Source organism: Artibeus jamaicensis, unplaced genomic scaffold, assembly GCF_021234435.1.
Source record: "Artibeus jamaicensis isolate MK-2021 breed Jamaican fruit bat unplaced genomic scaffold, CSHL_Jam_final contig_384, whole genome shotgun sequence".
Lineage (NCBI taxonomy): Eukaryota > Metazoa > Chordata > Mammalia > Chiroptera > Phyllostomidae > Artibeus > Artibeus jamaicensis.
In genome coordinates, this window is record NW_026521810.1 from 18,858,326 (window position 1) to 18,883,040 (window position 24,715).

The following is a 24,715-nucleotide window of genomic DNA, read 5'->3' on the forward strand; positions in this document are numbered from 1 at the left end:
AATTGTGGCAAAGTTGAAGGACTCAGGATCTTTAGAAAAATGAGAAAGCTAGGCATCAAAAAGCAAATGGGGAGAACTTTGGATGAAGAGTTGGGCTTTGAATCCACCCTAGAGCTTTACCACTGTGCAGTCTCCTTTCTAGACACATTGCTTGTGTTTGATGGAGGCAGAAACACAAAACATCTAACCACCTCAAAATGTTTCTGCCCAAGTGCTATAATGATATAGTTGCTGTGCCCCAGAAAGTAGTACTTACAATTATTTTTCAAGGTAAGTAGGAATAAAGGACCCAGATTTTCAACAATGCATAATTACAAATCATCCCCTTATTGTTAAGACTGGAAACAAGGCAGCTGAATGAAAATGAAGTGAAACTGTACCTGAAAAATCACCTCAATACTGTTTTGTTCATAACTGTCCAAATGTACACAGGAAGAAAACACCCAAATGTAAATAAACACAAGAGAAGGTGATTATTGATATGTGTGCTTCCCCAACAGATATACGTATGTAGTATTCAGGCAAATCTTTTTATGAGGTGATACATATATACATTTCTTATTAATAAAAAGAAGAACTCTGAATAAATTTCAGTTCCCTTCTTGCACTAATTAGCATAACATATATATATGTGTGTATATGTAATTTAGTTTGGTTTATCTCTCAGTTGGGTTTGACATTTCACCACATGAAATAAAATAAAGTTTATGAGAAGTTAACATTAATTATCTACTCATTTGGCAACATGTGCTAAATTACTGTGTAGGAACAATGTTGATTATGGGCGAGTTCACGTTTTCCAGTTATTTACAATGTGCCAGATATTCAACTAAGCTTTTTACATATTATAGCATTTAGTGCTCACATCAACACTATGAGATACGGACTATCATACACCAGATTTTCAAATGAAGAGGATGAGACTTAGAAAAGCTAAATGAGCTGCATGCAGTCATGAAGTAGTGTGGCAAAGCCCATGGTAAGAAGGTCTGAAGGGGTCAGTGCAGGGACCACTGAACCTGACCTGCCATGGTTCTCTTCTACACAGAGCCCCACATAAAAGAGAAACTACTGGGAGTTTAATCAGAATTGAACTTGATGGGGACAATATTAATAAAAGAAAGAAAAGGCCCAGATAAAGTCAGGGAGATGAGCAGAGATGGGCTATCTCATCAATCAAACCACCATATTTTTTAACATCACACAAAAATAACAGAAGTCAGAGCTCTATAAAGCTAGAAGTGGTAACTTCATTAAGCTTCTTTCCAAACCTTCAAGAAGAATGATTTCACATAAAAATGAACTTAAAATTGATAAGGTCAAACTCATATGAAGTTACTATAAGAAAAATGAGAATAAGAAATATAATATCATCCCAATTAAAGCAAGTCAGAAGCATATGTCTATAAAACAGATTAAAACTGCAATCTATTTGAAGTAAATTAAAATACACTAAAAAATAATGTAAAATCTGAGAGAACAACATAAATTAGAAAAAAGACAGTAGAATGAGGTTATGAAAGTCAAGAAATAATTATAAATATTAAAAAAATCATTTGAAAAAAAGACTAAATCTGAATAAGCACAAGAGAAAATGCCTTGAGAGAAAAAAGAAGGAAAAAAATCCAAAAAAAATTTTTAAAGAGATATAAAAAAGGATTTGAGAAAAGGTGACACATATTAAAAATAGACAAAGAAAATTCAATATATGGCTACCAGAGGTCCCCAAAAAAGAAAATCAAAGAAAAAAAAAACAGAATGAATACTAAAAAGCATACTCATGAAAATATTCCTAAAAATATAATATACAAATATACCAATTTTATATTATATATCACACATTATATTATTTATATATAACATATGCATACACACACACTACATTTTGGAAAAAATATGTAACTGAGAAGACTGACCCACAAAATAACCAGAATCACTGGACTCTAAAGAAAAGGTAGGGGGAGGTGTTGTTAATTTAGACAAATAGATCACATGTCTTGGAAGAAAAGAATCCGATGATCATTAAACTTTTCAACAACAAAACTTAATGCCAGAAGATAATGAAGTATTCTAAGATATTCAAGGAAAGAACATGGGAGCTAAAAATTTTATAACCAGCAAAACTGATTTTTAAGGACATATGACACAGATAAAATTTTATCAACATGCAAAAACTCAGAAAAAAATATTCCCAAGAATCTTTCTTGGGAACTCTGTTAGAGAATAAACTTTAACAATCAAGATAACTAGAAAAACATCAACTATCAATATAAGAACTGAAAGTGAGCATTAGATGTATGCTTACTCATAAAATTTAAAAAATGGTTAAATGGGAAAGAGTATAATATGAAATGATTGCATGATCTGGCAATGAAGACATAGTATAGCAATGGAAAAGTGATATAAAAAAATGAGATATGCAAAAAAACTTCAACTTTTTAATGTAATTTTCATCATATTGGTAATATGAATATTGTTATTCTAAAACTAAAGATAAAATAAAGCATATGATTAGTTATGAGACCTTTTTTCTCATCTCCTTTGTCCTTGCTAAATGTTGGTGTGGAAAGAAGATGATAAAAGTTAAGGAAAATCCTATTACCCTAAATCTAAAGTAGAAATATCAATATGAACACACGACATTTTAAATTGAAAACACTCATATAATTTCTCAGTGCATCCAAACAAAAGGCCTAAGTAGCATCACACAACTTAAAATACAATTTTCCACTAAAACACCAGGGCTTCTTGGAGAAATGGCTGGTTCCAAATCCTTTAAAGCTAGAAATATGTAAATAAGCCTGAAATATATCATTATACCAAATAGTAAAGAGCCATCAGAGACTGCTAAGGTCATATAAAAATAACTCAGGAGGCTTCCACTTGGCCAGAGAGCAGACAATTTAAACTTTACAAAGGATAAACATTCCAGTGGATTGAAACCCATTAAATAAGTTTAAATTCATGAATTTACAACGACTAAAGAAAAAATTAATAAATTGGTCATCTTCAGAAGATAACAAAGAATGATTTTATCTTGAAAAAAATCAAGCACATTTACTATTTTTCTTATGTGAACTCAAATTCTTTATAATGAAGAAAATGTCTGTTAATAAATTACTCCACTTAATAAGTAAAAGCCAAATGAGAGAGTATCACCATTTTTCAAACTAAGAAATTTCAAAATTTAGGCAATAAATATCAGTGGTTGAAAACACCACAAAAAAGAGACAAGACACCAAGTGCCTTGTGGTGAAACAGCATATTACCAATCACAGTGTTGCCAAAGGAACTCCTGACCCCTTTGGGGATTTGCAGAAATTCAAAGGACACAATACCACCTAAAACTGCAATACATACATCTAATCAGCAAAATGCAACTATGGAGAACTTACAGTACAAACCAACCGAGTTCTGCAATGGACATATTATAAGCAAAACAAAAGGGATGGAACAGAATGTGATATATTAAGACTAAAAAATGTACCCCATATGAAAAAAAAGGGCATATCCCAAAATGCGGGCAAAACTAAACTATATCATCTGAAGGTACACATTAGCATGATAAAAACACACAAAAAATAGGAAGTAAATACCCTACATGTCAGGATACTGGTGATTTTCGGAGGTAGGCAAGAAGCACCCAGAGGCATTTCTAAGGTGATGCAATTCTATTTCTTGACTTGGGTAGTAATTACAAGAGTATTTGCATAATAAAGATTTAATAAATTATATATTTATTATGTGTGGACTACTACATCTTTTTTATGTTATAATAAAATGTTCAAAAATATTTGATGTTATTTTCTGTTTCTACCTGTGTAAAATACAAACATGACACACAGGAGACCTGGAAAGAAGCCATGAGTTGAAGATGGCAGAAGCCACCCACCTCTTCCAGTAACCTGTCCCCTTGAACACATGGAGGTGAGTTTTCCAGCTTCTGGTTACTGGTCCAATATTGTTACATGATTGAGATTGCAATTCTGATGTGTCGAAGCCTTTGCACATTTTGAAGTTGATTAGATGCAGTAGCTGGTCTGCCCTAACTTTACTAGAACATGTTAGAACAGACCTCCTTTTTTGTCGTTCTTTTTCCCTGCCCATTTCTGTCTTCTTTTAGACTGCCATTCCTTCCCTAGGTCCTTCCTACTTCAAGGGTGAACCACAGACCAGCATCGCTGCATTATTCTGGAGTTTGCAAGGAATGCAAACTGCAGGCCCCAGCACAGATCTACATTTCATTCAGAACATGCATTTTACTAAGAAGCCCAGGTGATTCCTCCACACAGATACAATAGACCTGTTGCATCAGTCAAGATCTTAGTTGTAAGCATGAGAACCTAACTCTGTGAGGTCTAAACAGAAAAACTGCCCTGTTAATTCCAAGACAGAGTGAAACTTAGAAATGGTAGGACATCCTGTGTCTTAGTGTCATTAGCTTTTGACTCAGTGTCTCAGGCAAGTGCACCTGATTATTTTGTAGGTGAAATGCAGACACAAACTCTGGATCATGTGCTACCACCTGGCTGCAAGGGTGAAGGAAGAAGTTAGGAAGAACAAGTGGTCTGGCCATTTTAGCTTCTTACTGCAAAATTCATATAATTAGTAATTTTCCAAACACAGGAAAGGTATTCAGATGCTGATTGAAAAACAAAAACAAACAAAAAAAAACAATAAAGGCTAGATCCAGTAGAACAATAATTCAGGTACTCAAGCATGGGTAGAAGGTGAAAAAATAGATATATTTATAGGAAATAATTAAAGTGAAGGGTTGCCTATAAGGAATACATCAGAAAAAATGGATGAGGGCAGGAGTAGCAAATATGCTACGACACTGCCTTTCTCTGCCTGCACCAGACATGATTCATCAATCAGAGCATTTTTATGATGAGCAAATATTATTTGTTTTTTTAATTATATTATATTGATTATGCTATTTCAGTAGTCCCAAATTTTCCACCTTTGACTCCCTCCACACAGCATCTTCCACTCTCTCAGGCATTGTTCATGCCCATGGATCATTCATATAAGTTCTTTTTTATTTTTTAATTTATTTTTATTGTTGTTCAAGTACAGTTGTCTCCATTTTCACCCCACCATGCCCCCTGCCCCAACAACCCCACCTCCCACTTTCAAACCCACCCCTTTGGCTTTGTCCATGTGTCATTTATACATGTTCCTTGATGGCCCTTCCCCTATAAGTTCTTCGGCTACTCCATTTCCTGTACTGTACTTTACATCCCCATGGCTATTCTGTAACTACCTATCCCCTCAGCTCTTCATCCATTCCTCCATACCCCACTCCTACCTGGCAACCATCAAAATGCTCTCCATATACATGATTCTGTCTCTGTTCCTCTTGTTTGCTTAGTTTCTATTTGTTTTCTAGAGTTAGTTGTTGATACATATGCATTTATTGCCATTTTATTGTTCATAGTTTTTATTTCTTATTTTTCCTTTTTTTTCAAATGCTATCTATTGTTGATGTTTTCAGATGTGAGGGTGCAAATATTGACAATTGACTTATCATCTTATTTCTTTTGTTTTGTAACCCTTTTTATTTTTAACTTTTTTTATTGTTGTTCAAGTACAGTTTTCTCCATTTCCCCCCACTACTCCCCCCAACCCCAGCTATCCCCATCTTCCACACCTAATCCCACTCCCCTTGGTTTTGTCTATGCGTCCTTTATAGATGTTCCTGAAAACCCTTCCCCCTTTACCCCCATTATCCCCTCCCACCTCCCCTCTGGTTACTGTCAGTTTGTTCTTTATTTCAATGTCTCTGGTTATATTTTGCTTGCTTGTTTCTTTTGTTGATTAGGTTTCACTTATAGGAGAGATCATATGGTATTTTTCTTTCACTGTCTGGCTTATTTCACTTAGCATTATGCTTTCCAGTTCCATCCATGCTGTTGCAAAGGGTAGGAGCTCCTTCTTTCTCTCTGCTACATAGTATTCCATTGTGTAAATGTACCACAGTTTTTCAGTCCACTCATTTACTGATGGGCATTTAGGTTGCTTCCAGCACATGGCTATCATAAATTGTGCTGCTATGAATACTGTGGTGCATAGGTTCTTTTGGATTGGTGCATAGGTTCTTAGAATGTAATCCCAGCAGTGCAGTTGCCAGGTTGAAAGGCAGTTCCATTCTTAGTTTTCTGAGGAAATTCCATACTGTTGTCCATTGTTGTTGTACCAGTTTGCTTTCCCACCAATAGTGTACTAGGTTTCCCTATTCTCCACAACCTCACCAGAACTTACTTTTTATTGACTTATTAATGATGATGATTCTGATTGGTATGAAGTGGTATCTCATTGTGGTTTTCATTTGCATCTCTCTGATGGCTAGTGATGCTGAGCATCTTCTCATGTCTCTGGATCCTCTGTATGTCTTTCTTGGAGAAGTGTCTGTTCCAACCCTTTGCTCATTTTTTAATTGGGTTGTTAGTCTTCCTGGAGTGGAGTCATGTGAGTTCTTTATATATTTTGGAGATTAAACCTAATTTCTTCTTTTGTAAAAAAATAAGTTCTTTTAACATTTTACATAATAATGGTTTGGTGATGATGGACTCCTTTAGTTTTTTCTTGTTTTGGAAGCTCTTTATCTATCATTTGATTCTAAATAATAGCTTTGATGGGTAGAGCAATAGCAGCTGTAGATCCTTGATTTTCATGGCTTTGAGTATTTCTTGCCAATCCCTTCAAGTCTGCAAAGTTTCTTTTGAGAAATCAGCTGATAGTCTTATGGGAACTCCTCTGTAGGTAACTATCTGCTTTCTCTTGCAGCTTTTAAGATTTTACCTTTATCTTTAACCTTTGGCATTTCAGTTATGTGTTTTGGAGTGGGCCTCTTTGTATCTATCTGGTTTGGGATTCTCTGTGCTTCTTTGACTTGCATATCTATTTCCTTTTTTTTTTTCATTATCTTTTGCAAAAGATTTTCTATTTCTTGCTTTCTCTTCTTCTGGCACCCCTATATTGCAAGTATTAGATAGCTTGAAGTTATCCCAGGGACTGCTTACACTATCTTCTTTTTTAATTATTGTTTTCTTCTTGTTGCTCTGATTGGTTGTTTTTTGGTTCCTCATGTTCCAAGTCATTGATCTGATTCTTGGTTTCACCCACATTGCTGCTGTTTTCCTTTAAATTGTTCTTTATTTCAATTAGTGTATGCTTTGTTTCTGACTGCATGTTTTTATACTGTTAATGTTCACACTAAATTCCTTGATATCCTCGTAACCAGTGTTTTGAACTCTGTATCTAATGTGTTGCTTATCTCCATTTTGTTAAGTCCTTTTTTTTTAGAGTTTTGATCTGTTCTTTCATTTGAGCCACATTTCTTTGTCTCCTCATTTTAGCAGCCTCCCTGTGTTTGTTTTGGGGTATTAGGTAGAGGTGCTATGATTTCCTGTCTTGATAGTGTGGCCTAATATAGTAAGTGTCCAGTAGGGTCCAGTGGCACAGCTTCCCCTAACACCCTAAGCTGGGTACTCGAGATGTGCCATCCATGGGGACTGAGTACACTATTGTCTTGTAGTTGGGCCTTGTTTGCTATAGGCAGATCAATTGGAGAAATTTATTCAGGACTGTCAGCTACAAGGACTGATTACGACCCTTGACCACCAACCTCTGCCCTCCAAGAAGGATCAGCTGTCAGGGGCAGGGTAATGGCTCTGACATAGTCTGTAGCTGTCCACTGAGTGCACAAGCTCTGGGGTTTCCCAGGTGGTACAGTCAAAGGTCAGCACCCATGCATGTTCTTCCCAGAGCCACCTTGAATGAGCTATGAAGCAATCTGAGATGGCTGCTACCTGTGCTGGGCTTGGAAATTCCCAGGTAAAGGCAAGCTGTGAATCTAGGCTGGCTGCTGCTGAGCCAGGGCTGGGGCCACTTAGCAAGAGGTACAGGGGTTGAGAACTCACTGAGGCCAACTGTTGCTTGTTTGAGAGGATTTAGGAAGTTGTAAAGCATGTACCAAGATCAGTCATTCATATGAAAAAGTCATTGTTAACAGCTTGGATGTGCCCATAATTTGGATAGGACAGAGTCCAGGTGATCTCCAGGGTGGTACAAACAGTGTTAGCCAGGTTGATGGAGTCTCAAATATGGTTCCCGCCTGCCAGTTCAGTGGCTATGTGAGGGGAGGGTTCAGAAAAGAGATAATGGCTTCTTCCCACCTTTCTGTCTGGAAGAAACCTGTCCTCCAACCCTTGCCATAATGCCAGACACTTTCATACCTTTCTGTATGCCACTGGTACCTTTCAAGCTGCACCCCCAGTGCTGGAGCTCAAAGGGAGTGAGTCTGAGTAAGTCCATGTGTGGGTTCTTTAAGAGGAACTGCTTGGGACTCCAGAAATTTCTTCCACAGACTCAATCCCTGCTGGGTTTTGCAGCTGGAAGTGATGGGGAATTGTCTTCCTGGCACTGGAACCCTGGACCAGGGGGCCTGGTATGGGACAGAAACTCCTCCCTCCCCAGATATGCCTCCAGAATTTTTATGTATCACACTGGGATGTGGGACCAGCCCATTCCTCCATTTTGGATGGATGTGGTTTCTTTAATTCCATAGTTGTCAGACCTTGATTCACCTTGATTTCCAATGGTTCTGAGTGATGGTTGTTCTGTAGTTCAGTTGTAATTTTGATGTAGTTGTGCAAGGAAGCGAGCTGTGTTTACCTATGTCACCATCTTGACTGGAGGTTCAAATATCATTTTATAATTCTTCTCAGCGCAGTGCCCCAGGTACCTACTATGAATCAATCCTATGTCTACTACATGATAAATGCTTTCTTTCTCTGCTGAAACTTCCCTGCAATTTAAGTCTTTTTGTATCAGGTTTTAGGCAGAATTGGCTCCATGTGTGTAAGCACTCCAGTGCCATCTTGATTTCCAGAAATGTGTTGATGATATTTAATGACTGTCTGACCATTTAACATCTGTCTTGTCATCTAGACAGATGTTCAGAGAAACATGTTAAGAATAACAATAGTAACTGCTTCATGAAAATAATGTTAAATAACATCAGCCAAGGTAAAATTTGGGATTGAGGGTGACTTTAAATGAGCCCACAACTTTGAAGCCCAAAATCTTTCCGGGGATGTGGCTTCTGCAGGCTCTTCGTGATTACAGATATATTTTACCATATTTCCTTAAGCTTTGAGGTGTAATTATTAAAACTAACAAAACAAATTAAAGCAAGAAAGTTAGTTTCTTGGCCAGAAACCATCCAACCTTGGAAGCTTGACAAGAATTGAGGCTCATTAAGTCTTAAAAAGTTTGGCCAGGCTGAAGGTCAATTAAGGTATCCAGCCAGTGCAGTAATCCACCCAATGCCATTTTAATAAGCTAAGGTGCCATCACACACACAGTCCACTGCTAATGACAATACAGCTCATTGTTTGGGCTGAGGGTGGGGGCAGATAACAGGGGAAGCAGGGGGATATTTATGAAGCTTGTGGAAGAGCACTTTTAATCACTCTTTCTGCATTATTGTATTATTTGCTCATTCTATTCATTATCCTGATGGCACTGACTATCTTCTATGAAGCAAAATCATTTTAATTGTAATAATAACTTTATTCCTTAATGGAAGCAATTACTTCTAAAAACAAACAAATAAAAATCATAAGGTTCCATGGTTTTCTCCATGCCCCCACCTTAAATTCAGGTTCTACTAGGTCAATTAAAAACAGAACTGACGTCATTAGTAACACCTATGCACTTGACCCCAGGAACTAACACATCATAGTTTAACCAAACAGTCCTTGACCTCTAAATTTTTCCTCTAGGAGTGCTGACAGGATAAAAATGAGATACATGTTTTGCTGATGGATAAGAAGCACTGAGGCAAACTTAGATAATAGTGATATATATATATCATAAAGACATAAAGACATAAAATATATATATATATATATTTGTCTGTATGACCCCATCCTTCACCTCTTTTCATATCCACTCCCATTGCTGTGAAACTCTGTAATGCCTACCCCCAGAGGATGCACAGGGCCGATGGATGTTCATAACCACAATGCATGCAGGGGTATTAAAATCCCATTCATCTTTGGGCTTACTTGGCCTTATTTGGCCTTGTTACTTGCCATTCCCATGATAAGAACATGCCCAAGTTAGACTATTTGTCCCAGGGAAATGGTAGGGGGGGACATGCTGAACAGAATTGAGCCACCTCAGTCATCCCTATCAAGGCCATAGTGGGTCTGTCAAGAGCAACTGAGCCCAGACACAAGAGAGGCCCTGACCAAGGGGACCACTCCAACTGGTGAGTGAGCAAATGTTATTACTGTATGCACAGACATGTTACTTATTATGCATATCAATGGATGCACTTATGACAATGAATAAGTGATAACATATATTTTAGCTAGAATAAGTTTTTGTGGTCACTAAGCCATATTTTGGAGAAACATCTTGATCAATCAGTTGACTAGTTTGTCATCATTTCAATACATTTTGTGGGCCAAAAGCCTTGCACTGACAGTAGTCTGTACCCTGTGTTTCATCATACAGCCACGGGCCATGCTTAAAACTACCACAGTGGCAATTTCTTATCCGTTAGACTTAACGATTTTTAGTTAAAAGTTTTTACTGAAGATACAAGTGTGGGGACTAGGACAGGGAAAGGTCGATTGGGGATCATCCTGAAGAATAGTGACAGCGCTTGGTTCCTTCCACTTGTTGTATTTTCTGCCTCAGCACACAGAGGACAACCTCAAAGTACTTTTCTCCCCCAACAACAGGCAAGGACAATTTCTTTCATGGAAAGAGACCATGAAATATTGCCTTAGGATTCAAGGGAGAGCTGAGATTATTGTGGATCCCTAGATGGCTTCAATCCAGTGGGGACAGCAGCTCATCTTGGTTCTGGTAAAAAAAATATTAGTAGAACATGAAGCCTACAATTGCTGGATGCAGTACAAAGAAACCAAAGAGAGGTTGGTGGGATGGAGGATGTATTCAGAAGGCAGAAGCTGTGTGTGGCAGTTGGGCGAGAAGGAGAGAGGATGAGGAGGGAGGCAGGAAAGGATTGGGGGAAATTATCAATAATATTCTATATAACTAACTTCATTTAATGCTTATTTTGTGTCAGGCACTGTCTTAAACACTTAGAATAACTCATTTATTTTCTCAAAAGAGCCAGTTACTATTTACTCCATTTTGTAGGTGAGGAAATTGAGGCAATGGAAGTAAGTCCCTTGCTCATATTCACATGGCTAATACGTAGCAGTAGGGGGATTAGAATCCAGGTTGTCTGGCCCCAGAGTTCATGCTCTAAAAAACTATCACAACACAACTTCTCATACATCTATATTGTGCCAGCTTGGCATACATTATTGACCAGAAACAACAGTATGTATGATAGTAGTGTGCAAAATTCCAGGAACATATGTGATCCAGCTCCTTATATAATGAGTGAAGTGCTTAAAGAATTATGGAAGCCTTCCTTGACATATTAAAGCAAAAAGAAAAAAAAGTTGAAAGAATGGAAAAACAGACTCAGTGGCAGAGACACACAAGGGAAAATCAGTGGTTCCACCAGAAGTGGAAGTCTTAAATGAATCCCCATACCAGGAGCCAAAAGCAACCCACTGGGTCTCACTATGAGGAGATTCGGACTTCCTCGGGCTCTTGGATTCTGTTAAAAAATATGAAGGATTCATGCTTTAAAGTATGTCTACTGTGAAGTAGACACATTGATGGGTTATACTTGCTCTTATGTAAGCATCTTATTATAGCTTATTGGCCAAAATGTTTTAAACAGTAAATTGTGGGATTTTTCAAAAAAGGCTCAAGCCAAGGTAAGTGAGACTTATTCCAGAAATGACTTGGATTCATTTTCCATACTTTGCAAATCTAATTACCATAATGTGAAAATCTAATTACCATACATGTGAAAATCTGTAGCAGAGGTAAGCAGGATATGCTTATTAGTGGGATCTACCTTATTATAGAGAGATTTTTTTTATTTTTAATAAATTTTATTTATTTATTTATTTATTTATTTATTTATTTATTTATTTATTTATTTGAAAGGGAAAGGGAGGGAGAAAGAGAGGGAGAAAAAACATCAGTGTGTGGTTGCCTATCTCATTTCCCCCACTGGCGACCTGGCATGCAATCCAGGCATGTGCCCTAACTGGGAATCGAACCAGCAACCTTTCTTCAGGCCAGTGCTCAATCCACTGAGCCACACCAGCCACCGTTATAGAGAGAGCTTTCAGGGGTGTCCAACCTGCAGCCCGCGGGCCACATGCAGCACAGGATGGCTATGAATGCAGCCCAAAACAAAATCTTAAATTTACTTAAAATATTATGAGATTTTTTGTGTGTGATTATGTATTGCAATATATTTAATGTGTGGTCCAAGACAACTCTTTTTTCAGTAAGGCACAGAGATGTCAAAAGGTTGGACATCTCTGATAGATGAAGGTTAGTACTGTGACAATCTTTTATTCTCATTCTTAAAAGTTTTAGGATCAAATCATAGTCATCCAAATATATCTACTTATTACCTAAGTACAGGTACATCCAAAAGTGGGAATCAGAGTCCTCAGTAGTCAGGACCAGGGACACCTTGAACTTGGTATATTATCCCACAAGTGCAGGGACTCATAAATACTGCCTTCATTAGCTCATGAGCCCTGTGATTTGTGTCCCTGATGAATAGGGGCACATTTTGTGACCCCCTCCAGTAAACAGGAAATGTAATTCCTCTGTAAACTGACAATTAGAATGTTTTAAATGACCTTGCCTACAAGCCGAAAGGCATAGTTAACACTTTTTACATAAGCTAGAAAATCAAAATTTAGCTATCAATCAACCAGGGAGAAAAGGAGTGACTTGACAAAATCATTCATTAAATCCGACAGGAGTCAGGAACACAAGGCTTCCTTCCAACTCCTTAAACGTATGTGTGACAAGGGAATATTAATTTTGTAAGACAAGACATTTAGAGGTATTAGCTCAGCACTACCAGTCTATTTTACCCAATTAAGGCTATTCATCAGTGTAAACCTGCATTTTCTTCAGCAAACCAAAAGGAATATAGTCGATGGATCATAACCTATTCTAACAATTCACTTATTTCCTGGGAGGGCAGAGCAATGAAATGATAGGGTTTAAGTCACAAACTCAAGGAGAAAAATAAACAGTTTCAAAAGTGACCAAAATGTCCGTGAGGCATCTATATGGTGAGACATGAGGAGCCTATGATGTATATTGAGATGACTTCAAATAAACATGGCAAAAGTGTTTTGCACAAAGTCTAAAACTCCACAACCATTTGATAAATATGAAACAGTTCCCTGAAAAAGACAGTGCAAGAAAACATAGTTTTCGCCAGCCAGCTAGAGTCATAGAAGTTTAATCTTAGATGAGACTCTGAAAGCTGCATGTCCAGTTTTCATCTTCCCAGTGAAAGGGCATCACTATACTTTTTATTAAATAGATGTCCATTCCTTTTCTACAGTTAAGTTTTATTAAGGTATAACTGATAAAATTGTAAGATATTTACAGTGTACCTTGCAGTGAACTGATGTACATTGTAAAATAATTCCCTCTTATTTAGTAAATTCAATATCCATCACCTCGCCTACTTCTTTTTTATAAGAACATTTAAGTTCTACTCTCTTAGCAAACTTTTATCTCAACATACAGTGTTATAAACTATAGTCACCATGTTTTACATTACAGGAGTGGGCAGAAGTAGGTTTACAGCTGTTCAATATAATACATACAATAAATAATACTGTAACAAATAAATAAAAATACAAGAATAAACTCTGTTTCCTGTAGTTAAAACTGTAAACTGATTTTGCCCACCGCTGCATATCCTCAGGCTTTATTTATCTTACAGCTTTGTATACTTTCCTATTATACCTTTGTACCTTTCCCTATTTTGCCTCCCCCCCAACCCCTGGCAACCATATTTCTACTGTTTCTCTGACTTCACCTTTTTTTTTTAAGATTCTACATTTAAGTGATACCATGCAGTACCTGTTTTTTTCTGTTTCTGAGTTATTACACACAGCATAATGCCCTTGAGTTTTATCTGTGTTGTCACAAATGGCAGGATTTCCTCCTTGTCCACGGTTCAGTCATATTTTAACATATTATTGTGTGTGTGTATATAATTGCTGAGTCATATTTTAAATATATATGTGTATATATATATAATGTGTATATATACATTATACACACATATATACACAAAGATATATAATGTGTGCATATATAGACACAATACATATAATGACTGAGTCAGATTTTAACATATCCATACACATATATAACATACATACATGTGTGTTTTAACATATCCACACATATACATGTATATATACATATATATATACATCTCACATCTTTACCCATTCTTCTATTGATGAACACATGTTGTTTCCATATCTTCATTGTTGTAAATAATGCTGCAATAAACATAAAAATGCCCATATCTCTATAATACCCTCATTTTATTTTCTCTGGATACATATACAGAAATGAGATTGCTGTATCATAAGGTAGTTCTAGTCTTAATTTTTTGAGGAAACCTCATATTGTTTTCCCTAGTGCAGCCCCAATTTACATTTCCATTAAAAATGCACAAAGCTTCTCTTTTCATTACATCCTTGCCAACATTTGTTATCGCATATTATTAGTGATACCCATTCTCACAGGTGCAAGGTGATTATTTCATCGTGGTTTTGATTTGCATCGCCTTGATGCTCAGTGTTGAACACCTTTTCATATACCTGTTGGCCATCTGTATGTCTGTGAAAAAACAAATGACTGCTCAGATACTCTGTCCCATTTTTAAATGGGATTGTTTGTTTTTTCCTTTTGTTGCTATTGTTGTATGAGTTCCCTGTAGTTTAGATATTAACCTCTTACCAGATATACAACTTGCAGATATTTTCTCCCATTCCATAGGTTGCCTTGTCATTCTGTCAATGGTTTCCTTTGCTGTATAGAAGCTTTTTAGTTTGATGAGTCCCACTACTTTTTTGCTTTTGTTGCCTTTGCTTTGGGTGTCAAATCCAAAATCTCATTGTCAAAACCAATGTCAAGGAGCTTACCTCCTATGTTTTCTTCTTAAAGTTTTCATACGTTCAAGTCTTTTATCCATTTTGAATTGATTTTTGTGTGTGGTACAAAATAGGAGTCCAGTTTTATTCTTTTGCTAATAATTGTCCAGTTTTCCTTACACTGTTTTTTAGGAGATTATCCTTTCCCCATTATATAGTCTTGGCTCTATACATCTGTCCATTCTTGAAAAATGAATAATGGTCCCTTAGCTGTCTTCAAGTGTGCATTTAAATTTTTTTTCTGATTTCAAGGAGAGGAGAAGGATCCATAAAGAGAAACTCACACAAATATCACATGATGTTTTAAGAATATTTCCATATTATGCCAAGAAAAAAGAAATGAGAATAAATATATAAAAATATAATAGGATATAGAGATTCAATTAGATCAAAGGAGGAAGGAGCCTAATTAGAGTACTAAGATTTTCACAGACAGGAAAAGTATGCTTTATCTTTTTTACTTTATTCCTCTCCTTATACTCAATGATTGGTGTTTGCTCATTTAATTCTTCTACTAGCATTTGAAGAGCTCCTGGTATACCAAGCACTGATTTGGCCAGGGATACAAAGGAAAACAGGACAAGCCATCTACTCCCACCGCTGAAAACTCCTCTACTGCCTCAATTCACAGTTACTAATAAAGCTACAGTGACCACGTATATACTTGACTGGTCTCATAAATGAGGCAAGCATGAGTTAATTTAGCTACATATGTTGGAGGTTGGCCTAAAGAATACTCTGAACTAGTCCAAATTTGTCAGATTTTCTTCACATCATATTGCTTAAGATTTTTTCCTCATTTAAAAGTTTTCTCAGGATTTCCTCACCTTCCATCAGAACAGACACACTTTGAAATACCCAGTTGGTTATCCCAGAAGATGTGGGATTTCAAAAGGGTAGGGTGCTCAGATCCCTTAACCCACATTGAAAAGAAGCCTGATTCTTTTGCATATTTGGAAGGTCTACTCTGTTTCCGGCTGCTTATTGCTTTCAATAATAATCCTGTGCATGTTCATTTTTATATCTTGCAGAGAACTTTCCTAGACATTATTTCATTTGACCTTCCTTACAATGTCACAGTGGGGGTGAAAGATGAGGTTTGCAAGGTGAGCATCATTTTCTTAGTTGTATAGATGAGGAGAGGGGGTGTCACTGGTTGTACACAGAACATCTCAGAGTCAGGTCTTCCAATTTTAAGAATAGTTCTATGTGTTTATGAAGCTGGCTGTTCAAGTTCACAGATCCCAATAGGACAAAGGTCATCATTTTGTTCATCCTTCATTCTCACACCTAGTCGACTACTCTCTCTCAGCATTAGCTTCCATCCAGGATTGTTTACCACAGAGAAGGAAGTACAGGTCAACACCTGAATATTTCACTTGAGTATCTACTATCTATAACTGAGTAACTGGCATTAAATGGGCACAAGCTGCTTGAATCCAGTGTAAGAGAGTAAAGAGTTACAAATAAATTCACCCCAGCAAGAACCCTTAGGAAACTTATAAAATGCTGCTTAAAGAAAAGATTTGATTCTCACACGACAGCAGTGGCAATTGGAACAAACAATCATTTTAGATGGATGAATTGGACATCATGCTATCAGCAGAAGCATATAAAAAAGTGTGTGGTTAGAGGCTTTGAAGCAAAACACAAAGAGCAACTGTCAAACCATATACAGGTCCAGCAGAAGTAAAGCCTGCTTGACTGTGGTTGGCAGGGTAATAATATGGGTGTAATACTTTATAGTTTCAATTTGAACATTTCACCTAAAATGTCATATGGTGTGCTTGAATGTGATATTGTTATGTTACAGAATTATGTGCTTATGATTTTGTAATAAAAATTTTGTAATTAAAAAAGGGGGTGTTATTTGTGCCAGACACTGTATTTCTTTCTGCTCAGGTCAACACTACACATTTGCCACAGTTTTGTAGGATTTGCACCAGGTAGAGTTATCTGGTCCCATACTTCCAGATTTCCTGTGATTTCTCATTATAGCCTAAGTCCTGTGGGTCTCAAGAGAGTCCCCGTATAAATACAAGAGTTCCTGGGAAGGCCCCAACCTAAACTCCCCAGGTCCCACTCCAGGTATGAGATGAGTAACACCTGGGAAAGATGGGCAACTTGAGGGTATAAGATGCTATTGAGTAGGTGAAGAGGGATGATGGCACTTACTCGTTGGTACAGATGTCACTTATAAATGAATCTTTCAATCTTCTGACTACCTGTGGTTCATTAAAGAGGCCTCCACATTTTCTAGAGTGGAACGCCATTCACCATGCTCCTCTGCTCTATCCCAGTTATGGATAACTGTGTACCTCTGAGCTAACTTCTCGCTCCAGAGTTTGCCACCCTACATGATATGTCTTCACTTCCTGCCTCTAACTATCTCACCAGCATTGCATTTCCTGCAGCACTGAATTTTGCCTGCAGCCCCTAGAGGGGCTTCATTTCAGAGACCTAACAATCCCTCTCAATTTTAAGTTTATGGAAATCCTATAAAAGTATTAGTATTATTGATATTTAGAGGAAAGGGCAGAAGACAAGCTCAGATTTCAGATCCCTTCATTTGTTTTTCAGAGAATCTGGACTCTTACACTCCTAGAGCACATGTTTGCCTGTTTTTCCAGAAACAGGCCACCAGGTAGTATGAATTTTAGTCTTTATGGCCAGTTGGTGTCTGCCACAACTACTGAGCTTTGCCACTATAGCCAAGAGCTAACAATACAATGTTATTTACACAAATAATCAGAGATCCAGACTGGGGCCACAGGTAGTAGTTTCCAAGCACATGTTCTAGCTCGTCCATCAGTGACTAGTAGGCTTGCAGCCCTTGCACTCTGTCCACATCACTGTTGCATCCCTCCGGCAAGTTCCTGGCCCCTCCAAGCTCTACTTACTCATGGCCTCCTTACCTCTGAGAAGCTGCTGGACCCAGCAGCTACCTGCTTAAGAAACAGAGGAGGCTAGAGATGGCCATGAAGAGCACCCACCTGGCCAGCATGACTGGTATCCTTTGACCAAGTTGACTTTTTTCTCTTTTTGTCTCCAATACAAAACACAATATTTGAGTCATCTGTAATAAATTCTTTTTTTTTCTCAGAAGCTTCAAGACAAGAAATGAAGAGGATGTAAGGGCAGAAGTTGTTGGCTTTCCCTAATATTGTGGATTAGGAAGGTATCCAGTTGGGTTACCCAAACTGCTTGATACAGGCATTCTGACACACACTGGACTCCTGATATTTTCTTCTAATTTGACAATAGTTTTGAGGGTGTTTCCAAAGACTGGCCAAACACACAGAGAATGTGACCAAAGAGCAACAGGCAAGCTGGTTACTATGGTAATATACAGACAAAATTACTAGTTGATCAATCACAGGTGATCTCTTTTGGACTAGTTATTATGGCATCTGTGGATACAGCCTCAGGGCCCCCTTGATCTAAGCCTACAGATTTCAAAGGAGGCGCTGAGGGAAATCTGATCAGTCAGGCATGGTTCACCAGCGCTGACTGCCTCCTGCCCTTGCAACTCTGCAACCTCCCTCCCATGTTCAATTGCCTGGACCTCCCAGCCTGCCTTGACTGAAGGTGATTTTCAGCGTTTCAGTCATCTCCTTTTACAGAGTTGCCACGTTGACTGCAGCTATTTAAGGCAGCTAGATTCTCACTGAAGATGAAGGAATCAAATAAAAATATAGATATCCTGCCCCTATCAGTTAACAGGATTGAAGTATTTGTGAAAAACTGAGAAACTGGAATAAAAGAGGAGGTGGCTAGAACTGCTTAATCACCTAAACTTCTGACCTGCACTTATGGTTGATCAGATGGAAAATCCCCTCTCATCACCAAAGTCCTGGGACAAACCGTTCTTCTTTAATCCTGAAACCTGGGGCATGAATCCATTCAACTGCTGTTCACTGAATATACCAGGCAGGTCTGCCAGAGTCTTGATCTTCATTTAATCAGCTATCTCCCCCATCCCACCCCAGCTAAAATGAAAGTCCTTTACTTCTTTCCCCTATGATTAATTAGAAAAATAATTATCAAACTCTTATTCACAGTTGAGTGCCTTGCATGGGGTTGGACACAGATGAACGGTTTAAGGAGGAAAAATGGTGATTATATTAAACAAGAAGACTGTTATTTTGATTATTATTGAGAATCTCAAGACTCCTTATTAATTTAAATTTATCTTACATTCTTCCCACTAACAGAATTCTAATGATAGGTCTAAACTAAGAGCCAAGTGTATCAAGTTTAACAAATACAGACATTAAAAGGACAGACTTCAGGAATCTCAAACTTTGAGCTCTGTATCAGTAAGAAATTTAATCCTACTGTTGGAATTTCAAGACTCTATTAAAAAATGTTTTTTGATAGTCCTGCCTCCTCTGCAGAATGGATGATTAAGTGTTAAGGAAAGGATGGACACTAACCAAATGCCAAACAGTGTCAGTGGGCAGCTTTGCTTTTCTGATCTTCACTCGTGACCCAGGAAAAATGGGAGCAATGGGTCAGATGATCTAGAGAGTTGGTTATTTCAGCTGTCACAATGAAAAGAGAGCATCAGCTGCTCAGTTCCTAAGCCAAACCATGTATAGCACTCAGAGCTATGGAAAGGCAGGCCAAGTGATTGTGAAACCATGAATGCATATGCAATAAAATCACTATTTGTAGGTCTTTGAAATTCGAAATAGAGTTCTTTACTGAAGCTTTTATCTGGGCCTTAAACTTAGGAAAAGTAGGGAGGAAAATAAAACCATCAGTTTTGCAGCACAAATCCAACATCAATGGTTGATAATTACAAAATCACTGATCTTAACTCAATTTTCTAACTAAAATTGTCCAATAATGGTACCAGCTGCTGCTGGGTGAAGCTCCCATCTCTAAAACAGAGGCTAATGGGGGGAGTCTTGAAGAACTTTTGGCATCTGTGGCTTAATACTGAATTAAGGAACTTTTTCCCTGGAAAAAGACCTTAGCGGTCCCTTCTACACCTAAGAGCCTATGAATCCAAGGCTACTAAATCCATATCTTCTTTTTCGAGGGTAGTTGAGAAATGAGCCCAGAACAAATTACTGCATTCCTTTCCTATCTCTCCTTTTCCCTAACTCCTACCCCCAACAACCCAATTTTTAAACTGAAAATCTTTAAACAAATGGAATCATTCGAATTTAAAGGGACTGTATCCTTCTTCCCTTTAACGGAGAAATTTAATATGCGTATTTCTCTCATTGGGGGATATTCTTTGTCTAGACAATTAATTTCCTCACCATTTGTGTGTGTGTGTGTGTGTGTGTATGCATTTTCTGTAAATGAAAAAAAAATTTTCCATGCTCCAAACTGACAAAAATGTCTGCTATGGGTAGTTTCTTAAAATGTGGCACCATATGTGCATCAGTAAACATTATGTGTAGAGTAAATTAAACCAAGCCTTATAATTAGGCAGTAAGAAAATTACTGTAGACCTGAAAGAGTAAATCAGTGGTATTAAAATGCTCTCCATTTTCTCGGAAGCACTTCAGACTGGCATTAAAAGCCCACGTCACTACAATAAACATCAAGAAGGAACACATTTAAAGTAAGACAACCTAAGAGACACCACAATACAAATCGGTCTTCAGATCTGGAGTCCAAGGTGTCATCTCACAAAGTTTAAAAATCAGCCCTTTTGTCATTAATGTAGGGGGCAAAAAAGGAAATGAACTGACATTGAGACTTTGGGGGCTAACTTTCTCATACAGCAGGTGTGGTAAACACTTGCAGTGGAACCAAAACTCAGGAAAGATTTACCCATCATAAACAAAATCAACACTATAAATAAAGACAGGATCAGTATTACTATTTTTTTTTTTTTTACTTTAGGCTTCAAAGATGGCTTGCTGAGCATAGCCCTGTTACTGAGTCAGTCTTTATTTTCAATGTTGATCATTTGCTCATGGATTAATTTTGGTTTTCTAAAACACTGCATGAAAATATTTTTTATCTTGATTACTGAGTATTTCAGTGTTCCCTAAAATGTTGCGCCCAAGGCCAGTGCCTCACTCACCTCACTCTTATCTGTGTCCTGCCCCAGAAAGCACAGATCTTGCCAAGAAAGCCTTTCAACATGGCACAAGGAGCAATCAAAACCCCCATTTCTCATCTTGGCCCATGAGGAGCGTTGATTGTCCTGCCCTTGAATTAGGTGTTTTATCTGTGAAGTGATGAGGTCTAAGAGAGGCTGAATGGATTAGAGAGTAATTTGAGATCTTCACAGATTCTCAAATATATCCCCCAACAATAGCAATGAAGTCTGAAGTCCCCAATCTCAGAAATAAAGGTAGTTGAATTCAACCTGCTAGCACATCACAAATTCTTTGGAAGCTTATTATGATACAGAGTTTAAGGTCCTATTATATGCACACGAAATCACAATCTCCCAGGTTCAAGCCATATGTCTGCACTGCAGCAAGTTCTTGAGCTGAATTTTTAAAGCCAGCCCAGCTTTAGGGGACTTCTGGGTTAAGGAATGGAAGCTCTCTCTTAAAGTGGAAATGTTACTGAACAGAGCAGCAAGTTGGGTCCTGCTGCCCACTGCCACCCTCTAGGCAAAATTCCGGAGGCAAAGGTTTAGTGACAAAGGAAAGGAGTCTTTTTATTCAACAGCTACACAATTTTGGAATAACAGCTTTCCACGTGCATTAGTCACATAAGCCCATCAAGTAGGGCTAAATAAACTCCCTAACTCTTTAGTGACAGCTTTAATCACTTAAACCCATAACACTTGAGTTCTATCATTCACCCTTTTTTTTAAAAAAAAATTATTTATTTGTTTTTAGAAGGAGGGGGAGAGAGGAAGAAAGAGAGTGAGAGAAATATCAATGCATGAGAGATGTTGCCTCTCACATGTCCCCATCTGGGAACCTGGTCTGCAACCCAAGCATGGGCCCTGACCAGTACTCAAACCCATGACCTTCTGGTTCGCAGACTGGCGCTCAATCCACTGAGCCACACCAACCAGGGCTAATGAGTTTATTTTTATAGGGTTAGTTTACAAATTAAAACACCATAAACTGCAAGAAGCTATGCAATTTTGGAAGAATGGCAGGCTTCCGCCTCAGGGTTTGTCCCCTGTAGAACACCTAAAGAAGAATAACCCTGACACCTTCTGCCAGGCTAGCCCAATCCTGCTGCACCTGGAGTTGTCTTCCATTCAAAATACAGTCCATTGGGAAACACAGGCAGCTGCAGCACCATCATCAATCACACAGGCAAGCTCCAGGAAGAGAGCCTGAGAGCCAGTCTCTACTCTTTTTGTTTTAAATCTTCTGCCTCATAATCCCTTGCATTCTGGAGGCATTCAGTTTCTCAGCCAATCCCATCCTAGACTGTTTACCGTTGCCTCGGGCAACCTCCTCCTACAGCCCCTTCCTACTCCTCCCCAGTGATCTGATCAGTTCACTCTGTGTTAGAAACAACCAATTTGATCAAAGTATAAATAGACTGTTTAAGTTAATAAATCTAGTTCTGGCAACAATGGAACCAGCAACATGAGAGTTGAAAATGGCAGGAAGTGGATGATTAAAAATATTTCTTGGTAGGATAGCTACATACAGGATATTTTTCATTCTTTCAACACCTGTGTGGTACAGGCTTACTTTACTTGGCCACTAGGATATGCCCTAACAAACAAAGAATGATGGGACATGGGCCTAAGCAATAACATATAAACAACTTAAAAACTTAGATCCACTGCAAAAAGTATCATAAAAGTATTTTGAAATGCTTTCTGAGCCTACTGAATAAACCTATTTACAGAAATTGGATAAAGTTCTGATGGTATGGTGACATTTAAGCTAAGCCTTGTAGGAAAATTTTTACATTTTTCTGAAAGGAGAAAAAAGTGTGGGGGTGTCGGGGGAGGGGTGTTCCAAGTAGAAGCAACAGCAAGGCAAAGGCACAAAGGAGGTGTGAATAGTGACTAATCGACTGCTGGAGCCACAGTGCGAGGAAGGCAGGGAGGCTGGGGGCAGGAACTGGTTACCAGGCTGTGACCATCATTTTGTAAAAAGGGATTAAACAGTACCAATGGGAATGGAGAAGAAGAAAGGGACTTGAAATGCATTTAGGAGGTTGAATCAACTAGACTGAATGGCTTATGGGGTGTAAAGAATGAAAGTGGGAGGAGTTACAGGGGACTGTAATCTTCTTAGAAGGTTAATCACAGTGGAAAGCACCTAACTGTGTAGGGTGGGAGTGAGATGAGAGTTTGGCTTTAAATGATTCCAGCACCCTGGCTGGGGTGGCTCAGTGGATTGAGTGCTGGCCTGTGAACCGAACCAAAAGGTTCACTGGTTTGATTCCCAGGCACAGGTCCTCAGCTTTGGGTGCCTGAAAGGCAACTGATGGATGTTCCTCTCCCTCTCTTTCTCCTTCCCTTTCTCTTTCTCTGAAAATAAATAAATAATTATTTTTTTTTAAGTTATCCTGGACATTCATTCAGCCAGGAAGGAAGACTAAGTAAGATTAGTCAAGGGTCTATAAAGTCAATAGATGGCTATTATAACCAACATCACCTTCTTTACAACATTCTACCCAAGTAAAGAGCAATGTCGAATTCCCTCAGCCATCATCAGTGATGTCCAAGGAGTCAGAAAGTTACAAAATGATGAGATCTTAGAGCAGTAACCTATAAAAAGATTCACTTTCTAAATTTCAGATTCATCCGGTCACCCTGGGAAATAGGGAGATAAATATCAGCTATCCGGGTGGCAATTTCCCCTGGGAAAACTGATGCCTGAAACCTTTTCAGGCAATAAAAGATAACCTCAGCATGGGTGGGGTCAAATGGAAAAGATACATTTGTGGCTGCAGTGATCCACTGAGTGCCTTCACTCAGAGACAAGGAAGTTAGCTGTTGTCATCAGCTCTAGAAACACCTTAATTCAGGCCACAGTGGCAGACTCTGACACATTTTAAAATTATCTTCAGTGATAGTTTTAATGAAATGATAACCTCAACATGGCCTCGCACAATGAATATGGGCCAACCTCACTTTAGCAGAATAGCTGTCTAAAATGAATATTCTAGTAAGCTTTAAGGGAATGCTTTAAAAAACGAACAAAGAAAAAACTTGTTATTTAAAATCATTATCATTGAAAATCTAACCCTGGGAAATGTGGGAATCCTTTTTTCTAATCTTATTGTCCTAAGATCGTCCATTGTCAGGATCAAGATTCTTAATGGCCTAAAACAGAAGGTGTCAGAGATCGAACCAAATGCAGACATTGTCTTGAATGTGACCCTTCCTATCTTTCTTTGACTTCTGCAGCCTGAAGAAATGAGCAGAATCAGTAGCTGAAGTTGCCACTTCATTGAGCATTTTTCTATTTATACATATGTTATAGATTCCTCTGCTCAGAAGAGTGTGTTATTTGATTAATCAATACGGATCAAACTCCTGGACTCTTTCCAAAATCTAGACTTGCTAGGGAGAGAGAAGTCAAGCCTGGTGTCCTCCACAAGCTTGGGCTCATGTGTGAATGATCAACCATATGCTGGCTTATTGGAATAAATTAAACCACTTCAAGGCTTTATTAGTGTCTTCACAAGGGAAGAGCTTGCCTATA

The 24,715-nt window shown here is 38.1% G+C and overlaps 1 protein-coding gene across 4 annotated transcripts in view; it reads right to left on the minus strand.

Annotated features, from left to right (window-relative positions):
• Positions 1-24,715, minus strand: part of CTNNA2 (catenin alpha 2) — a 1,098,262-nt gene that overhangs the window by 235,690 nt on the left and 837,857 nt on the right. The window lies entirely within an intron of this gene.